The sequence below is a fragment of the Lepidochelys olivacea genome, assembly GCF_965140295.1.
Source record: "Lepidochelys olivacea isolate rLepOli2 genome assembly, chromosome: 16".
In the NCBI taxonomy this organism is placed as follows: Eukaryota; Metazoa; Chordata; order Testudines; family Cheloniidae; genus Lepidochelys; species Lepidochelys olivacea.
The window spans coordinates 19,891,227-19,910,746 of NC_140426.1; the positions used below are offsets into that span (position 1 = coordinate 19,891,227).

The window sequence follows — 19,520 nt, forward strand, 5'->3', positions numbered from 1 at the left end:
GAGTACTTGTGGCACCTTAGAGACTAGTAATCCAGTTTATTCTAAAAACAACCTGTTATTCTCACACAGCAGCTATGTCATTGTCCTAACTGGATCTACATTACAATTAAAAATACTTCCTTGGCAACAAAAACATTCCCTTTTCAATGATCACATGTTAAACAATGCATTCTTCCCACCCCCGTATTAATGACAAACCCTCCACTAGCCACCCCGGTGTCAGGGGAATGGTAGGGTGAGAAATCAAAGTCAGTGTAGCTTTGTTTCTCTCCAGCACTAATGAATAATGCAGATAAATTTAAAGGGCCCAATCCCATTGTAAGATCTGATCCGATGGTCATTACTCAAGACCTTGGAGTCAATAGAGACTTTTGCCAGCCTAGAGACTTCAGAATTTGTCCTTTGGTGCTGTAGTTCCACCTAACAGAGCTCATAGCACAATCCTGGGGCTAGTAAAAGCCCCCATGAATGACACAGCCTCTTCCAAAGGGTGGAACTTCTTCCATTTCCCAACACATAAGGCCACAGAGCTATTTGCAGCCACTGTAATTAGCCAGTGAGCCAGGGAAATAGCCAGACACCAAGTGGGAAAGAGGGGCTTTCCTTGCTAGCCAGAGAGGTTTATTCAAAGAGATTAAGAAAAACAGCTGGAAAGAGAAGACTCCAGCAAGTTTTGCTGTCAAGCAAACTGGTGCCCTGAAGGAATTGGATGGACCAGTCTTGAGAAACAACAGCCATTGCAATGTTGCAGAGTGGGTAAAATTTTTCGTTCAAAGCTCTTTTTCCTGAAAAATTCAGATGCAGGTTGACCAAAATGTTTTGTGAATTCATGTTGATTTTGCTGAATTATTTTGGTTGACTCCTGCTTTCTCCCCCCCCCCAAACAATTGTGAAAAAAATGAAACATTTTGTTTACTTCAATTTCATTAAAAGTTTCAAAATGCTGAAAAAAAACCCCAAATATTTGTTTTGGGTCAAATGAAACATTTTGTTCCATCCAAAACTAATTATTTTTTCAACTTCTTGTTTCAACAAAAATTTCAAAAAGCTTTCACATCATAATGACTCACAACTATGAAGTGAGCTGTAGCTCATGAAAGCTCATGCTCAAATAAATTGGTTAGTCTCTAAGGTGCCACAAGTACTCCTTTTCTTTTTGCGAATACAGACTAACACGGCTGTTACTCTGAAACTAGTAGTTGTATTAATTATTATTGTTCTTCTGAATAGCCACCAAACCAAAAAAAATTTTTAAAAATCAGTTATTTGCACAGCTGTAGTTGCCAAGACTTGTGAGACTCACTATGATAACCTGCTAAGTACCCACTAGCCAGCAGGTGAAAGATACCTGATGGCAACTTTGTATCCAACACAGCATTTCTGAAAGACCAAAGCAGAGACGATATATAACTAGGGAGAGTTCTCTGCTTCCCTGATGGGGCTCTGGAGATTCCCCCACTCTCCTCCCAGTTTTAAAAGTCATTCTCCTCACCTTCAAGGGGTCTTCCAGACAACTAAATACTTCCAGCCAAGGAGGGCTGGCTGGGAGTACGTCCTTGGGAGTGTTGTATCATTCTCTCTTCCATCAGCCAGAGGAGTGACACTGGATCAAGATGAGGTATTCTTTTCTCTGCCTTCCCAAGGTGGCACTCTGCACTGACTCCCCTCCAGCTACGACAGCCCCAGGGAGCAAAAAACCTGGACCAGGAATCCAACCAAATCCCTCATGAAGCAACAAGGCCGAGACTAGGAATCAAACCATGTGGCAATGCAGAGCTCATACACTGGAATACAAGACTTGCCATTCCAGAGCAGATGAGTGGGCCTTCAGGCCTAGGTTCCTACCTGTTCCCTGTACCTTGATGCTTCAGAGGCAGGTGAAAACCTCCTCATAATGAACCCGACTAATTATGCAATAAGAGAAAAATACCCTTCCAACTCCCTGCACCCATCAGCTGAGGCACAAGGCTCAATTCACCCCCAATTAATTCACCTGTTCATAGAATGATTGTGGCCTTTGAGCAAGCTCAGTTTCTTTCATGATTTTCCCCACCTGCTGTTACACCAGGGCATCTCAGTTCCCAGGAGCAGGACATTTAACCGGAAGGTTAGAACAATAGATTGGACACCACAGCATTTGAATGAAGAGCTACTTAGTGTCCTTTTATTATTTGGTCAATTATTTTTCCACTGAAGCCTGAGGTACACAAGACATAAATCAAAGCAGAACAGGAGCCTTTAGAGCTGCCCCTTAGAGCAGGTAAAGATAATAAAAGATTTTAATTAGTGAATCCAGACAAGAAAAGCAAAGCAAGGGTGAGGGTAAGCAGTGGGGCCGTAGCGTAGGGTAGAGAAAAGAAAACAAAGAAAGAGAAACATCACTTGTTTGGGATCTAGTCAGATGTTTCCAAAGCCACATTTTCCACATGACTCCCAGTAAAAGCTTTGGGTTTGATTATTAATCACAGACACACCTCCATCCATCAATCCCTCTGGTCAGGCTTCCCAATTTGTTTGATGTGCTATTTGATGCTCACTCATTTCACATCTTCCCCCTCGAGTGGAGCTGATCTGAGAACGAGTTGTTTAAAGAAAAGCACCCCCTCTCTCCCAAAAGCACACCAGGAAGGAAATATTCTTCTACGTTTGTTAGCTACCTGACCCTGAGCGCTTTGGAGAGATGCTGACACTTGGAGCAGCTTTCTAAATAGATGGGCTTTGCTTTTCAGCTCATACATCTGTTTAATGACCTCTCTGTGTGGGCACTTGACACGTGATTTATTGGGTATGAATTTTACCTTACACTTAGATGTTGCAATTGCTAATTCCAAAAGGTGAGTCTACTTCACCTCAAGGGAAGTTCGCCTAATGATGTTCCACCCAGTTCTCTCTCAGTCCTTTTCTTCCCTTTCTTTTAAACTTTTTGTCTTTCTTAAAATAAATGTGCTGCCAAAGCAGCTTTAGCAGGATTCGAAGCCGATTGTGTCTTGCAGAAAAAGCAGCATCCCAGCTGATTTCCTGCAAACGAACCCCGCCCCCAAACTTTAATTCTTTTACTGGCATCCGTAGCCTCTAATTCATAAATTCATCAGGACTTTCCCAGGATGTCAGTTTTGGCAAATGAGCACCGAGTTGCCTAATGCTAATGGAGCGGTGGGCTGCCTGACCTCAGGAAATAGAAAGGCCAAACATGAAAAAACAGAGCTGGGTTCAAGGCTGGGGCTGTGAACCCCAGATTCGAGGGTGAGGTCAGGCTAGGGTCAAAAAAGCATTGTGTGCGCGCAAAGTGAAATGCTGGTTTCCATTTAAAGCCTTTCATGCAGCTCAGAGAGACCCTTCTCCATTGTATGCTGGGAGCAGCCTGGCTGTTGGGAAATCTTCCTTGAAGACTCCTGACTGCAGGAATGGGAACAGATTGAAAACAGTCACACTTAAGTGTTACCAACCAAACCTCTTCCATACCTTGGAAAGAAAGCAAGGGAGATATGCCTGTCTCTTTTCACTGGCTAACACAGATGGATTTCCTTTGGCACATGCATCACGTTTAAATGCCAGGTGCTATTCATTAGAAATGATTTGTTGGAGTGAGTGTAGCTTGCCTGCCCATTAGGATACATTTACTTCACAGGTTAGTAATGATGGGTGCACTTAATAGTTTTTAAGTATCAGAGGGCATTTAAAGAGCCTTGGAAGGAAAGGATATCAATATTTACAGCTTCAATTTGTTGGTGGAGAAAAACAGTGTGTGTGTCTGGAAGGGGTAGCTGCATGAGATAGTGCAAACAGAGGGCTGGATTCTTTGTGCTAAGGGAGCTTGCTAGCCACCCAAGGGAAATGCTGGTCCTGGAGTGAGATTTTAGGGTGGTGGAAGAAGGGAACCTCTATCCAGTGCATGGTTAACAGTGGCTTCCATTGTGGATAGTAAATAATCATAGTACTTGGTTATCAGAGGAGCTCCACAACCACCACTCCGGCTGAAGTCAACAGGAACTGCGCAAATCAGGCCCGTGATGATTTGCATTTCTATTAGCCCTTCGTGCAAAGATCTTAAAGTGCTTCACAAACAGTAATTTATTAAGCTCTGTGACATTCAGCCCGTTTTTAAGACGGGTAAAACAGAGGCAGTTTGCCCAAGTTCACACATGGCAAGCCAGTCAGGCAAAGCCAGAGGCAGAACCCAGGTGTTCTGATTCCCAGTCCACTGTTCTAATTGGACACACTCCTTCCACTGTGATTAAAGAGCTATTTGATTCAGGTTCTGCCAGCATGATAGGCCAGGCTAGCATTAGCAGAGGGTCATTCACTGAGGAAAGACGATGGCTGCTACATACCAATTCTCTCCACCCTCCCCCACAACCGAGGCTTCACTAGGAGAGAAATCCTGTTAACAGTCTTCTGCCGATAGGTGGCCATTTACTTAAGTTCCAATTTTTCATTAAAATAGCACATATGGCCATCAAGCATCGCAAGGTCACAGGGCTGCATTGTCTCAGCTTAATATGGTGCCATTAAGGCTGGGCTCTAATGTCTCAGATACAGCAAGTTCAGCAGAGTAAGATCAAGCATTGGGCAAAACTGTAATTTCCTCCTGTCCTCTTGCTATGATCTTATCAACCTCTGAATGATTTTTATATAAGAATCTTCCTGGAAAACATTAAATATCACATAAGACTTTGCTTCCACGAGTTTGGGGTCCCTGTGTATTTATTTCCCTTTGTGCTATTGGCTTGCTCCGCGCTTTTGTTTTTATCCCTGCAAAGGTTGAAACAGTATTGGCTTAGTCGGCAGAAGCGGCCAGAGCGGAGAAATGATTGTGACTTTGCATTTTATCTTTGTAATTTGTTTTTAAAAGTTCGATCTTAATTCAGGCCCAGGCATTGTTGATTCAAGTTCTTGTCTCCGAGAAAGCACGGGGTGAACACCATTGAGTCACTCATTTTTGCCAACAGCAGCAGCCCGCCAGTGCGATTCTCCTTTGTCTTGACTGAGGTCCGTAACTGAAGAGAGGGGAACAGCAGCTTTGTGGTTAAGGCAGCCGACTGCGTTTCAAGACACCTGGGTTCAATTGCCAACCCTGGGCACCTCACCTAAGCCTCCTCTTTCCCTCATCTGTTACACCGGGTGATAATACTTCTTTCCTCCCAGCTGTTGTTTGTCTTGTCGATTTCATTAAATTGTAAGCTCTTGCATGCAAGAAACTTTCTTATTATGTGTTTGTCCTGCACCTAGCACAATGGGGTCCTGATCTCGGTGGGGCTTTTAGATGCTATTGGAATACAGATAACAACATAATTACAGAACAGGTGTAAAGGTGAATGCATGTAGATTGTAAACTCTTTGAAGCAAGGACTATATTTTAATCGCTTTAATGGACCATCCAAAGATATGCCACCTGCCGTCGATCGTTTAATATAAATTGATAGAAGCCAATTGTCAACCAATTTAAGTGTATCCACATGGGGAAGATAGGATAGTTTAAAAAAAAAAAAGAGATTACAGTGAAACCAGTGCATAGTTGTGTGTCCCGAGAGAGTGAGAAATCAGGTGCACTACCTTGATAAAAGTGACTGTGATGACAGTTTGTCCATGGTGGCGCAAAAGGGATCCTTGAGGGGCTACTGTAAGAATAAGAAGAGGAGTTAACATCTTTCACAACCCTCATCTACAGTCCTCCCCTCCCTAAGCATACACCAGTGTACTCTGCAACAGTTAGCTCATGTTACCCCTCTGGAGTTATTCCACTCGAGCCAGCCCAGCTCTGCCACACTGCACACCAAGACCGGAGTGACACCGAATGACTGGATTTGTAGAGTGATCGGATTTGCAGCTGATGAGTGGGGCTGTCTCTAGCTGTTGCCTGTCGCTGCATCCCCACTGCCTGGCTAGCTCGAGTGTGGGCTTCAAGCCGTTCCCTCGGAGGGTATGTCTACACTGCAGCTGGGAAAAAGCCTTCCAGCCTGGGGAGACTGACATGTGCAAGCAGGGCTCAAGCTAGTGCTCTAAAAATAGCCGTGCAGATGCGGCTGGTCCGGCAGCGACTCAGGTGAGCCACTTACACTCAGACCCAGGCGGCTGGGTGGACTTGAGAGTCTGAGCTGCAGACAAAGGAGCAACATCCCCATGGCTCTATTAGCGAGCTAACTGGAGTCCGGCTAGCCCTGGCCTGTCTACCCAGCTGGGAGACTCACTCCCAATGCAGTGTAGACGCACCCAGACAGGCCAGCTGGCTCGAGTTTAAAGCCACCTTAGCTCAAGCTAGAGATTTGTGTGTGTGGATGGGAGTCGGATTAGGGGCAGCACTTGAGTTATGCCCTAACTAATGCTGTCGTGAACACAACCCTAAAGCGTGCAAGGAGAGATTCTCTGGAAAATGAGAAATGCAAGTCGATATGCCAGTAAATCCAGGATGGAAGAAATGAACTGTCTGCTTGTGCATACACTCAATGCAATTTTGTGTATGCAAACATGGTCACTGAGCTTGGATTGTGCATATATGGAATGCACGGTCACATGTGGTTATGTCTCTGTATATTTTTGTTTGGTCGTGTGGACCGGAAACTCTGGTTAAGAGTCTGTGATGTGGCTCTAGCAATGGAAATAGAGTTGCCAGCAACAAACAAACAAACAAACAAACAAGGAAACTAAATTAAAAAGCAAAGCTCCTCGGCCATTATTTCCCATCTGAGTCAGAACGGCTTAAAAGATAATTAGTTAATTGAGCTAAGGAAGCCATCTCCCTATAGCTATGTGTCAGCTCCTATTAGCTGCTCTGTAACATTAACTGAGATTATACAGAGACTCCCTGGAGATATTGATCATTCATTTACCAGGCCCCTGCAAGAACCCTTCCCCTTCTCTCTTAGGAATGGTTTGCAGTGGAGAGCTACTCCATCATGCCACACAGCACTCCACAGACAGCCATCAGCTGCAATTGTTTTCTAGTGAAAATAGATGTTCTGTATTGATCTCTCTCCTCCAGTGGAGTCCGGGGGCCTTCTCCTTAGTTACTCTAATAAAACACAACTAATTAAATTTGTGTCTTGCATTTTCAATATTGCATTATCCTAATTGCTAATTACGGGGACCACCTGTAAGGGAATAAGCAGTATTTCCTGCAAAGGATCCCCTAATGGCCTAAATGTCATCTATTGTATGGAGGAAATCTTTCACCAAAGGCAAAGCCATGACTGAGGCCTGAAGGGGAATCCCTAAGGGGAGCCCATTAAAGGCTCTTTAACCCTTCAATTGCTGCGACTGCATTTGCAAAATCATGGGTTGTCTGGGAAGGCGTTAATGCAAAAAATGTCTGCCAATCTGGAGCAGTCAGAGATGGGCCCAGACACAAACCACACATACAAACGTGCCCTGTCTTTGCGGGTTAACTGATTTGGATCCAAACTTCATTGCTGGACTCTATGTTTAGAACCATTCTGACCAAAACACTGGATCTGGGCAATCCAAACGTTGGGAAAGTGGCTGGACTGGGAAGTCAGCTTTGCGTCTCATGCCCGTTTCTGGGTATGAAGTGATGGGACTGCTTCAGGCACGGCGTCCTTCCAGCAAGGCCGGACTGTCACATAGGGGGAGCAGAGTGAACTCCTGGTGCTCCTCCAGTGGTGGTATGGATCCCCACCCTGGGTTGTGCCCAGAGGAGCATGATTTAGCCCTGAAAGGAAAAAAATGTCATGGCGAAATTCATTAATCATTTGAAATAACGAATATATCTGAGATTTTTGCCAGCTGCTTGGGAGCCAGAAAAAGAGGAAACTGGAGGAATTAACTATACAGGGCAAATTATTCACTCATCTTCACTACATATCATGCTACAGCAAATCATACCCTGTGACATATTGTTATATCTATACCCTGTTATGATATACCCCAGCATGTCATACCCAAGTCGCCAGACCCAGACCTTACCAAACCAGAACTCTGCCATAAAACTTGTATTCTGTTTCAATCTGAGACACAACATCTATTGCCACATCTTTGGCAGCCAACCGCAGATCAAACAGAAACCTAGCTCCAAATTCCCCAGCCATCCCTGGTAATAAATACTTAGCTCTTATATAGCATTTTTCATCTATAGATCTCAAAGTATTTTTCATATGGGGAAACTGAGGCACAGAGCTGGGACATGGACTTGCCCAAGATCACCCAGCAGGAGAATGAGGAAGAGAACCCAAATCTCGCAAGTCCCACTCCAGTGCTCTTCCCACTAGGCCACACTGAACCCATTTCCAGTGAAACATTATGAGGATCCTAACCAAATGGACTTAGTCTTCTGTAGCAGGGCTCTTTGGATGAAATACCAAATTCATTTAATATGCTCCTAGTGGGTTGAGACCACTGGCAGAAAAAACCTCTCCAAGCTAATTGTTAACCTTCTCTTTCTCGGGGTTGGAATGTTAAATCCTAATTAATGTTTGCTAACACTCTTGTTTAATTTTTCCATGTGAATCGCTGCTCAAATTCCCGCCTCAGTTCTTCTGTTCTGGGCCTTTCAGTCACTGATTCATTTTTCATATGTTTTTTTTTTTATAGATTCATAGATAAGGCCAAAAGGAACCATTGTGATCATCTAGTCTGACCTCCTGTATAACACAGGCCAGAGACCTTCCCCACAATAATTCCTGGAGCAGATCTTTTAGAAAAGCATCCCATCTTGATTTAAAAATTGCTGGTGATGGAGAATCCACCACAACTCCTGGTAAATTGTTCCTGTGGTTAATTACTCTCACTGTTAAAAATGTACACCTGATTTCTAGTCTGAATTTGTCTAGCTTCAGCTTCCACTCTTTGGATCCTGTTAGACCTCTCTCTGCTAGACTGAAGAGCCCATTATTAAATATGAAGAAAGGTACTTCTAAAAATGGCCTAAAAGCTTGAATTGGGATTTGGTCTGAAAATAATTTTGAAAGATGCCCAAATTTCTCTTTGATGGAGAAAAAAATTCTAATGCTATGAACTCCTCTGATATAGTCTAAGGGATATAATGGGGTTTATTTGGCCTCTGAGTACAATAAAAATACTTAGCTCATACACAGTGCTTTTTGTCTGTAGGCCCCTTTAGGCTTTAAAGGAAGGTAAGTATCTTTAGCACCATTTTACAGACAGGAGAACTGAGGCACAGATGATGTCACACCGCAGGGTAATGATTAAGTCAGGAGTAGAACCCAGTTTCCAAATCCTGCCTCCAGTCCATACTGCCTCATCCTAGGATAGCTCCACCCATCATCAATGCAGCCACAATTTGGCTATGAAATTACAGTATTAATTGGAATGGAAAAGAACCCTGGACAAAACTGATGGCTGGAATTAGGAGTCCCCTTCGCTTCTATTCTGCTCACAGGTTAGACTGAGCACAGGTCAGCTTTGGTTTGTTTAGTCTCTTCCTTCTTCTAAGTGATCAGAATCTCAATAATGAAGGATAATATTGATGCCAAAGTTTTAAGCAGTAAACATATAAGCAGAATGAAAAGAAGCAGGATGCTTATGCCTCTCGACAGTGAAAACAGATCCTTTTTGTTTTCCTGTAGCAGATGTTAAGCTTCCAATAAGAAAAAAAAAAAAATCTAAGGGAGACGTTTAGCAAAGTATAGCTTTGCACTCCAGAGTTATCACTCCAATTTCAACGGGGACTATAAAGTTTTATGAGCTATTAAATTGTCCTAAACCTCCTTTAACACACCAGCGCTAATGGTGGAGATTAACCATTTAGAAAAAGCAAGTTACCTTCGCAGAGCTAGGACTGGTATTCAGTCAATAATAACTTTATAGAGTAGGGCCATTTGCTGCAGAGTATGAATTGTAATTACCTGTCATGCCCCACAGGTGACTCTATCGTTAGGTTGGATTCGGTCTCTCCTGCAAAGCGGGGAAGTCTTAGATCGAAAGGAAGGATGAGCTTGTGTTTAAGGCACTGGACAGGGATTCAGGAGATCAGGTTTAAATTCCTGGTCCTGCCAGACTCCCTGTGTGACTTTGCGCGATCGGTTCCCCTTCTGTCAAATGGGGACAACATTTCCTGAATAGAATACATACTTGCAAAAAGAAAAGGAGGACTTGTGGCACCTTAGAGACTAACCAATTTATTTGAGCATGAGCTTTCGTGAGCTACAGCTCACTTCATCGGATGCTGTAGCTCACGAAAGCTCATGCTCAAATAAATTGGTTAGTCTCTAAGGTGCCACAAGTACTCCTTTTCTTTTTGCAAAGACAGACTAACACGGCTGTTACTCTGAAACAATACATACTTGGTCTCTCTCGTCTATGGAGACTGTAAGCTCTTTGGGCCAGGGACTAACACTTACTATACGTGTGGGCAGCGCATAGAGCATGATGGGACCCTGGTCTTGGTTTGAGCCTCTCGGTGCTACTGTGATACAAATAAATAATAACTGGATTGCTCATGCACCAGAACAGATTAATAATAATTCAGATTTGCACTGATCTAGCTCCTTTCATTGAAGGATCTTCACACTTCACACACATTCATGAAGTCTCGCCACATTCTCTGTAGGTATTATTTTATTGATTTTACAGAGGAGTAAAGTGAGCCACAGAGTTCAATGACTCATTCAAGCTCATCCATTCAGTGGCTGAGCCAGGAAGAGAATCCAGGAGTCCTGGCTCCAAGTACCTTGTTCGATCCAAATCAGAGTCTGACGCCTGGGCAATACTCCTCATTGTTGTCCTTCCATTTGACAAGGCCAACACACATTTAAATCATGTAGATGAAAATGCATATTAAAAAAAAAATCTCCCTTGGAAAGATGTAGGAAGTTGTAACTTTAGTTTTATGACAGTCCAGTTCCAACAAAGAAGCCATCACAGCTACATGCTTAACCATCAACCTTATATAAGGAATAGTGGAAAAATGGACCTTTCTTGGATCTCATGGGGTCAGGGGCATGAGTCATAAGGAACTCATGTTGAACCTCTGACCCACCATGTGCTGGGATTGCTGTGGACATAGTGGTGGAGGGAATGAGTGGTGTTGTGTTACCCTGTACATCTGTGATGACTAAGGAAGAGTGCTGATGATCTGTGAAGGAAGTTCTATTTGTCCTTCTAGGTCAGGCAGGATGCAACAGGAAAGCTAGAAAAGAGGGGAAAATGGTGAGGAAATCCCCAGGGCTCCCGCACATATGTGGGAGGTTCAGTGAAAAAAGAATTTGGAGGAAAAAACCCAACAGGTGCAGCTGCTGCAGGTTAGAGATTTGAGATGCAGTGTGGCCCAGGCTTGAGATTTTATTGCCAGTCTCAGGATATTAGGTGTTTTTTCTGAAACTCCAGCTCCTGGAATCATATGAGTATAGGATAATCTCGTCTTTCATTAACGTTTCTAGCTCTCATGGTTGCAGGGAAAAGCTGGAAAAGGTGAACCCCAAAAGATCCAAAACCAGATTTTGTCCCCCTTGGTTTTAGAAGAGAACCCAAGTAAAAAGAACTCCAAAGTTGCCATTGTTTAACACCCAGTGTTTTGGGGGCCTGACTTATGATTTCTGAATGCTTGGGGTGTGCTAAAGTGTACATGAGCTAGTTGCTAAAGGCTTAATCCCAAACCCATTGAATTCAATAGAAAGACTCCCACGGACTTCCATAGGCTCTATCTCACTCATGACGAGGCATGTCTGGTGAGGCCAAGTTGTTATACAAGAAGATACCTTCCCTGTCCTGCCATGCAATGCACAGAGCTCTGCTAATCCCGGGTTGTAGGATGATGCATCCAAAATGTGCGCCTTATCTCCTGACACTGAGGAATTATCTTGGGGAAAGTTAAACTAGGAAAAGGAGAGGGGACCCATTGTTATGTTCTGCCAAAGGATTTGTATGAGAAATGAACATTTCCTCCTGGTATCGTACTTTACTGTTGAAACATAGAATACATACAGCATAGAAACCTGGATAAGAACATTAAGCACCAGTCTATGGAACAGAAAATGTACGGCAAACCTTATTGATGCTGTTCTGCACCAACTGGCCAATAGCTTTCACGTAGCATAAGACTGTTGTTTGTTAGCTCTCCAGGGTGGAAATGCTCCCTGCTGGTCATCTGACTTCCATTTTCCTGTGTTAGGATTATTCAAGACTATTTTCCTGGTATAATTATTTAGGTTTCATGCTTTAAACTTTTATTATTTCCCTCATCCTAGCTCTTGTAGCAGGATGCAAACTGCTTGCCTTCAGAGGCCAGGAAGAGATTTTCCTCCTCAGACACTGTTTCATCTAGATGCATTATCTTCCTTCAAAGCGTCATGTATCTGCTATTCCAGGGAGGGAGGGAGGTGGACTAAATGGACCCCTGGTGTCATCCAGTATAACAAATTCTGTATTCCACCTTTGCTAGGACCAGAGTCTCTTATAGGCAAGCCACACGCTGCAAAGTTTAGAATTAAAATTTATGGTACAAATCTACAGCTGACAGAACAGGCTGGCACATGAACCCTCTTGTGGACTATTGGCTCTATGCAATTTCTTCCTTTCTTTGGGCTTTGAAACTGGGAAGGGGAAATACTCTATGAGGGACACACATGAGAGCCCTTTTTGTTACCAGAGATGCATTTCCAGTTTCTAAGATTCCTTAGAGTATGAGCAGAGACCGTGGTGGGAAGCACCTAGCACATACTAAGCCCTAGTAATTATCATCAGTCATTATCACGTAAGGACTGTTTAGTATGGGGTGCACCCAACTTTTGGAAATGCCTTATATGACTATCTTTTACATCAGCACTGAAGGCCTGACCTCCTCCATACTGTGTATTGTATTCACACAAATTAGTGTGATGTGTGTTTAGCATTATGGGTGAACAGTCTCTAACTTCAGTTGAGAGTCCTGTGGGGTAAGGGATACATTATATATTTGGGTACTGCTGAAAGAGTGTTGAGCACTCATAAGAAAACTTCTCCTGATGCACTCTTACACACAGGATGCTGCCTAGCAGGACACTTTATGCAGGCAGACTTTAGAAGGATGTAAATCAGAGGTGAATTCCAACACCAGTTCTCTCCCCCAAATCAAACCTCAGATCTAGAGCTGAACTTTGCAGTTGGCCCCTTGCTATCTAATGGGCTAAATCAAAACCATGGATTTGGAGCCTCCTGAACATTGTGGACATTTAGATGCATCCTGGCTGCTCTCTCTCTGCAACTCTTAATTATTCCATGTACCACTGAGATACTCTAGCACCTGAGAAATTTCCAAGCTAGATAGAGGCAGACTTTACCGCTCAGTTCCATCTCTAATGTAAATGAACCCCCAGAAGTGTTTAGCTGCTAAACAAAGAAAAAACAGTCATTACTTTTTGTGAAGCATGAGATACAGATCTATGTCTGTTCAATAACCAGAAATTACAAACAAATCACCTTTGACTACAGCCCTAGAGCTCTCTACTGAATATGCCAGCAGCCCCACCACATCTCCCTCCCTCTAGTCTATCCCTGACTACAGCCACTGTGGCCTTATATAGCAGCCTCAGCTATCCCACAATGCCATGCTGCTTTCTCTTGACCCCACCCAGTGCACAGCTGTGGCAGTTTAGCCTTAACTGTGTTGCTAAACTCAGGCAAGTATGAAAAAGAGGCTCCTGCAGAATCCCCTGTTCAAAGAGCTAGAAAAAAGAGCCAACACAAAGTTCTGTAGGAGCAACACTGCTTCTGGCTCCTTGTCTGCTGCACTGTTCATAGTGCCGGGTACCATTCAAATGGGGAGCCTGCAGCATTTCCAAACACTTTGACTGATCCTTCCTGTTCCCTGGCTTTCCTATTAACAGACAGAATGTATATGGGGAATGCAAACATCATCATGAGAAAACGGGCCTTTCTGCTGAATGTCACTGAGTCCCGCACAGTGGGCGTGTTGGCTTACAATCGCTAGGTCCAATCTGTACAGTTATGCAGATAGACAGATGTGTGTAAGACTTAGTGATAATAACAGGTGGCCCTTTTAAGTACTTTTCATCAATGGAGCTCAAAGCACTTTATAATCTCTAGTTTATTTAGCTTCACAGCACCCCTGTGAAGCAGGGTAAGTATTGCTATTCCCATTTTACAGCTGGGGAGCAGAGGCACATAAAAACTAAGCAATGTGCCCAGGGTATTACAGGAGCTTGAACCTGGGTCTTTAGAAGTTCTAGGGTAGGGCCCTAGAACCAATCTATTTAAATAGGTCTTGCTAGTTTGGTAGTTTTTATGTGTTGTGATCCCAACGCTTCCCGGTGCTATCACCATTACAGTGCTGCTGATGCTAGGATTATAATAAGAGAGCAAGGCCTACAATAGGTAGCAACCTGTGTGCGAGTCTGAAATATATCCACAGCTACCTCTTGGCTCACTAGCTAAACCATTGGCTTGTAGAGCAGGGGGCTTGGGGTCTGTTCCTAGCTGTGCTACTGAATTGGACAAGTTTCAGAGTAGCAGCCGTGTTAGTCTGTATTCGCAAAAAAGAAAAGGAGGACTTGTGGCACCTTAGAGACTAACCAATTTATTTGAGCATGAGCTTTCGTGAGCTTCAGCATCCAAAGAAGTGAGCTGTAGCTCACGAAAGCTTATGCTCAAATAAATTGGTTAGTCTCTGAATTGGACAAGTAATTGGAAGCCACACTCTGAACAGTGGCCTTTAATTCTGCATGCCTGAATTTCTGAGCACCTGGTTTGAAATTCCTAAAGGGGTCTTATTTTCACATGTGCTAAGCATCGACTTAAACTGCAGCGGTGAGTGCTCAGAAGCCTAAAAATGACGCTTGTAGCAGGTGTGGCAATTTCCTGCAATATCTTTGGAAAACCTTATTGAATTATCTTTGGAGTCCATTGTATGAAATGCAAAGGTCCTGTATTACTGTGGGCCTGGATGATCAAAGGACTGTATTGAACAATGCGGCAGACAAGAATGGTCTTTTGGGACAACAATGTGTGCCACTGATTTTCTGGGGAATATCTAGGGGGAGGTTCTGCAAATTCTCCACACACACCCCCTTATGCAAAAACTCAGCCTTTTGAAGCTATGCCCTGAGAAGTGGACTTCTGTCTGCTGAACACCTGGTACATAAGGTCAAGATGAAAGGCCCAAGCTGTATAAAGGAAGGACTGACCTATTCATGGTTGTGCTTGGCTAAGGCTGTTACTAACTTGTAACCACAGAAACCCCCCTGGGTGGGATCTGAAAGATTGACTCCTACCAGAGCCCTTCTTGGACTTGGGAGGGGAATCGTTCGTAAGCTTATTAGCATGTATGTAGGTTCTTGTATTGCTTTTAAGACATTTTCTCTGTAATGCTTTCACCTTATAACTGCTGGCAGTTCCATTGCTCACAGAGGAAGCTAGTCTCTAAGGTGCCACAAGTACTCCTTTTCTAAGTGCAGATGCTGGCCTGTTTAGGCCATCCGGCTTGCTGGGGATATCACGGTGTAGGCAGGGAACTGCGTAGCCGAAAAACACACTGGTCAGGAGGGAAACACGGGTGTCTGCCCAAGAGTGGCGATGGCTGAGGAGCTGGGAGCTTACAGGGGGAATCCTTCGGGGACCATGCAAGTGCAGTTACCGTGAACTGTGACCCTGTATCAGAGGCAGCCAAACTCAGTGACCATTAAAGCTGGTAAAAAGGGATGAATGTTTTTTTGGTGAAATTTTTTTCATAGAAATTAAAAAGAGAAAATCATCCCGGGCTAGAGTCGCTTTTGAAAACTGAGAGAGGCCGGTGCTGTTGAACAGCCATCTGATTATTATGACAGCACCGGGAGGCCCCCAGCTGAGTTCAGGACCCTTTGTATTAGGTGTTTTGCAAACACACCATGAGAGACAGTGCCTGCCCTGAAGAACTGAGAGTCTAAACAGGCCAGGCTGAGAGGGGAAACAGAAGTGAAGTGATTACCCAAGGTCAGAGCCATAAATAGAACTCAGGTGTCCTCCCCCTCAGTCCAGTCCTTATCTACTTGACCTTGCTGCAGCTAGCTATTTGCCGTGTGCCCATCATTGTGTCCTTTGGGACCTCAATAAAGCTTTTAAAATCTTTTGCTCCATTTATTTGACATGCCCACATCTATCCCTTTTGCCTCGATATCAGACATGTAGTTTGGAGAATTTAGGGCAGCTGCTCTAAAGGGCTTTTATAATTTTTGCCAAACCCTTTCAGTGTTTTAGGCAAGGCTTGAAATGAGGCCATGTTATTTCTCCCTCTTCTTCTTCTTCTTCTTTTTTTTTTTTTGGTCCCTGTCTACGGTTGCTTCGGGATGAATTAATTTAGACGTGTGGTTTTGAATTTTTTTGGCTGCTGGTTATTGAGCCATTCAGCAGTTCTCGGAGCCTTCCTCCCATAGGCTGTTATTGTACCAGACAGAGAGGGGGAGGAGGACTTGGCAATGGCCTGATTTGTTGGCTTGTTAGTTCTGCTCCTTCAAACAGTCCATCGTGTCATATTTCTAAACGCTGACAGGGAGAGACGTCAGCCAAAATGCTCCTTGCGAGTGGACTGGAGGGGCTGCCTGCTTCATGCCGCTCGTGGAATAATTATTAGCATTTAATTTAAAGTTAAAACGTTGGGTTTCTTTTTTTTCCTAATTGAGGCCAGAGCACAGGAACTGGGATATTCTGGAATCCCAAACCACATTATCGGGATGGATTTTTAACACAGAGGACTGAGAGAGCTTGCTGGGTGACAGGAACAGCTGCGCATGAGGGGGCAAGAACTCGCCATTAATTGCTTCAGTTTATCCTCCTTGGATGGGATCAATGAATGGCCAGATCCTGGTGTAAATCAGTGTACTTTCATGGGACACAGGAGACCTGAGTTCTAGGCCCAGATCACCCAGTGCCCTGTAGTGTGACTTTGGGGAAATCACTTAATTGCTTCTGATTCTTCTCCCACTCTTTGTCCATCTTCTCTGTTTATGCCCTGATCCTACAAAGATTGACTCACTTGCTTAACTTGAAGTATGTGAATAGCTCCATTGGATGCCGTGGAACTAATCACAGGTGTAAAGTTAAGCGTATGCATTAATCTTTGCAAGCCTGGGGCCTGGGATGTAAGATCTTCAGGGCCGGGACTATGACCCAGATCCTCAAAGGTATTTAGGTGCTTAACTTCCATTGATTGTTTTGTACAACACCTAGCACAATGGGGGCCCGATACTGGTTGGCTCTTCTAGGTGCTACAGTGATACAAATAATTGTAAAAACCTGGCTATTCCCTCCACTTTCCTGAGCTCATTTCCTGGGAGCAGCAGCCACATAAGACTCCCAATACAGATGGGCATGAACCACCAAATTTGTAGCTGGATCTGAACATGTTCAAGATTCAGGGTATTGTTAGGATTTAGCATTTCAGTTTGGGACCATTATAATAACTTCCAAATTTCTCTTGAAATGTATTTCTGTTCAAATTTCCTACCATCCAACAGAAATATTATCCAATAGCCTGGCTCCCTTTCACCCCAGACTTGTTTGCCTTTCAGTGGTGGGTGAAGCCATGCCTGTATATTAATTATCTAGCTGTTAAATATCTCTGGAAACCTTCCAGGTGAAGGTGTCAGTGGAACCCACCTTGCACTGAACTCTGCTGGAGTCAGACTCCATCTACAGTGAAGCAGAATGGAAGTCCTGTATTGTTTCAGAACATCACCATGTGAAGATGGTGTTTCTGTTCTGGGACAAATGTCCTGCTAGTTTTACTAAGAGGCTTCCATTATAGGTATAAAAAGAGGGTGTCTGAATTTACTGCTGGTGTAATTCCCTGACCTTTGATAGAATTCCATCAAAGATGAATTTGGGCCATTGCTACTATCCATAAGAGCCCATAAGACAAGAAGATCCTGTCCCTCTTTCACATCAGCTCTTAACTCTCGCTTTTTTTCTGTTCATTTCATCCACATTTTTCATTTATGGCTTGATTGGAAGCCCAGTGAAGTTAATGGGCCTAATGTGTATTTTGACCTACAAGGTTTGGTAACTTACCGCTTCAAGTTCATATACACGGCCATGTGTTAAGCAACCAAAGCTAATTCCCTGATTCCCACAGAAACTCTGCAAAAGACGAATGTGCCAAGGAAATGGATGTTGTGTTCTGAATTTTCCACTGACTTTAATGGGCCTTGGATCCAATAATGGGCTCAAACTCTGTGTCTCAGGTCCGCCTTGACTTTATACAGAGAGATATAGGGCTCAGCCATCTCCCTTGCCTGAGATTACTGAGCTGAATTAAACGGGGTTACGCTGGGGCTTACGTGACTATAGTTCAACCACATACCAAAAGGTTGGACGGGAAGGGGAACGCAGGAGTGAGAAAGGCTTATTCTTACAACCATGCTAGTGGCGGATATATAGATGGTGGTTAAAAAACTGGGTGGGATATACCCCATAGTGGTTTCACCCATTACACCCGAATGAGAGGAGAATCAGGCCTTGTCTACACTAGGGAATTGCCCTGATATAAGCCAACATGCAATGTCGCTGCACCATTGCAAAGCCAGGGTAAAATAGCTACAAGCTGCAAACAGAGGTAGCGTAAATAACACCTTGCAGGCCTATGTTAGAGGTTTGCCCTGGGGCAGCGATACAGGTGGCTATAATGAGGGCAAATCCATGGGGCAGACAAGGCCTCAGTGTTTGTACTTGAAATCAAAAACCTTAGAGAAAGGAAAAGAAAGAACCATGCCCTGGTAGGGCTTGTCTCCATGGGCAAACTGACCAGCAGGACAATATAGTGCTGTAGCTAGGCTGGTAGAACTCCCCATGTGAATAATCTCTTTGGGGATTCAGAGTGCCTTTGTTGGTTTAGCTGATGTCTCTACTCTTAATTATACCACTCTAACTAAGCCAGCCACTTTCCCCATTTAGACCAGGCTGTCGTGGCAGAGCACGGAGGATATGTCTTTGTGTGCACAGTGTACTCAAGGCAGCTCTGAACAGCGAGAGAGAGGAAGAAAGAGGGAGAAGAATAGAAAAGAATGTGTGAGGGAAAGAGTGTTATTGCCACATCCCACTGAGAGTCTGAGGCGGACGGCAGCAGGCAGCCTTTCTCCAGCTGGGTTCTTCTTTTGCAATTCCTGTGTCTTGTTTCTCAGTAATTTATATTGACAGAGACTTTCAAAACACTTTAGGGTTGTTTACAATGTTGAGCAAGAACATTTTGTCTCCTGTCCTCTCCATCCTTAAAGAGGATTCTCTCTTCTTTCCATTCCCACCACCCTCCCCTCTTCTCTCCTTAAAGAGACACACCCCTCTCGCCGATCCACCCCGCTAGAGCTCAGGACAAAAGGAAAATGCATCTGCACCACTGATGGGTTAAAAGGGAAGGAGGGCATAGAAAGATCTTTGACATAAGGTGCCATTATGTCTGATCAAAAATTTGACTTTTCAATCAGAGCAAAGGGATTATTTCTGTGGGGGAAACTCCATTTGCTTAAATTGTGTCTCTGTGTGTGAACTATGTTTATCATAACCCGGGAGGCAACATGAGCTCCAGCATGCACTCAGTGTCAGAAGAGCTGGGTTCTACTCGTGGATCTGCCTTTGACTCAACATGT

At 43.9% G+C, this 19,520-nt stretch overlaps 1 long non-coding RNA gene across 3 annotated transcripts in view; it reads right to left on the reverse strand.

Moving 5' to 3' along the window:
* Nucleotides 1-4,686: 4,686 nt before the first annotated feature.
* The window catches only part of LOC311532013, a 33,962-nt gene continuing 19,128 nt past the window's right edge, over nt 4,687-19,520 (reverse strand). For 2 of the 3 annotated variants that reach the window (XR_014714319.1, XR_014714321.1), the window contains 2 exons: nt 5,554-7,666; nt 4,687-4,997 (listed from right to left, as the gene is read on the reverse strand). This is a non-coding gene — a long non-coding RNA (uncharacterized lncRNA). The remainder of the gene's footprint in view (nt 4,998-5,553; nt 7,667-19,520) is intronic. The other variant, XR_014714320.1, reaches the window with a different exon arrangement.